This window comes from Vanellus vanellus, assembly GCF_965231255.1.
Source record: "Vanellus vanellus genome assembly, chromosome: 4".
NCBI classification, from domain to species: domain Eukaryota; kingdom Metazoa; phylum Chordata; class Aves; order Charadriiformes; family Charadriidae; genus Vanellus; species Vanellus vanellus.
This window is the reverse complement of record NC_138909.1, coordinates 13578559-13580621: the sequence shown is the minus strand read 5'-3', so window position 1 is coordinate 13580621 and position 2063 is coordinate 13578559.

Genomic DNA, 2063 nt, shown 5'->3' with positions numbered 1-2063 from the left:
TATTATTGTTACTATTTCATTAAAGCTGTTTTAGGTTGCTGTTTTCTTAAACCCATAAGTCTCTGCCTTATCTTCTCCCCTTTCCCCTTTTGGGGAGGGAGAGGGTTAACAGAAAACATCTGTCATTCTTTTAGTGGCCAGCCAGCCTAAACCATGACAGTATGATAAACTGAATCACTTTGAATCTTCAGGGCAAGATTATTTTAAGGTCTAGAATTGGCCAAGGAGGTCTATGAGTTAACAATATCTGTAGTTTTTAACTAAAATAAAAAAAAAAAAAAAAAAAGACAAAAAGCCTAGTAAAATTTGCAGATAACTTTTTTGAGATGTATCACTGAGTTAATAACTGAGAAAAGAGGGAATGATAGACTTGCCATCCTCGTGCAAAATGCATAGCAGGGTGAAAAGTCCTGCAAAGAATGGCATGGACTGTGGGGGAGAAAAAATTGGTAACATAATTAATGTAGTTATGTGGAAAATAGGTGTTTGTCCTGGGAAGGGAGGCTCTTGATGACATGACTTCTTAATATTGACGTAGTACTAGTGTGTGAAACACTTCCCTTTGTTACTACTGGGCTTTGGCTCTAAATATAATCAGTGCAGTCAATATTAAACTAATAGATCTTAAAAGGAGTAAGGAAAAAATAATTAGTTTTGTTTATGGACATTTGTAGTATAGTCATGCTGGGGTGTGTTTGTTTTTTTTTTTTTTTTTTTTTTTAACCCTGATACTGCTTGATCTCTATATGTGTTGGTTGATAAAACTTGCAGGTATTGTAAATTCAATGATAAATAATTACTGGTGCAATTCTAATATTTTAGTTGCTTAGCAAATCTGAAAAAGTGAGGGAGAAAGAGACTTACACTTCCAGTATAAGGTATTATCTTGAATTGCTGGGATATTTAGGGTTGTAGCGGTAAACAATTTAATCCGTGAAGAGCAATGATATAACTAAGAGGGTGACTGCTGTCTCAGCACAGAAGGCACCTCAGTAGCAGAATATTTAGTATGCTAGTAGTGGCTAAAAGTAATACAAGGTTTGAAAACGTCTTACAATAACAAACTAAATACCAAGATTTGTCTTTCTCTTTCAACTTACTGTGGATAGAAATTAATAAGAATACCTGTGCAGTGGTATCTAGAATCTGTCTTCCTTCTGTTTCCAAATTCAGACAAAAACAAATTCAGAAAGAAGCAGTTTTGGCAATACAGTTGAGGAAACAGGCATAGGCATGTGCTTGATACTACACTGCTCCAAACCACTGGATACTCTTGATATAAAATTGCATTTGTATGTGTTACAGGTGTGAAGCAGAAAGTCCTGGGCAACAATATCTTTTTTTGCAGCAAATTAGATTGAGAGGCTGGGGTAGTTGTCTGCTGTTGATATGTATACTTATACAGATTAAAGATTTTCAAGTTTCCCTGAAGTTAGAAAGATATTTGCATTTAAGCTTAAACTTTTGTGCTTATTGGATAATTTTGAAACAATCTTATACTTTCTTTGGGCACTTACAGCTGGAGCTGATATAAACTCTGCACTCATCTAAACGTAGGCAGTGAAAGAAGAGCCAAATACAAATGAGTAATGTGCAGTGGATAATAATAAGGCCTAAATCTATCAATGTTGTTTTCCCTAATGAAAGGGATGTTACTTTTTGTTACACTGTAGAGACTGATTCAGTTTGATTAGTTGTTCGGACTGTTAAGGAATGAGAAAAATAAAAGCAGTCTTACTTAGTTCTTAAAAAATGCATATATACTGCATTCAAATTCTTGCTCGATTTGTGACCTGGCAGGATAAGGGAACAGGTTACAAGCACTTCCATAGGGCCAACAGGAAGGGGAAAAGAGTTTGAGTCAGGGCTGTGTAGTAAGAAATTTTTCAAATTAAGATGCAGCACTTCACTAAAATACTATAGTAACAATACTTTTTGGTCTTTATTTCTTATTATTTTAACGTGTTTATTCTCTTGTATATAAAGTATGGGGTAAAATTGAAATAGTATTGATAATATTCTTGCAACAATGTTTAAAACTTTCAGTTTTTCAGATAACCAGG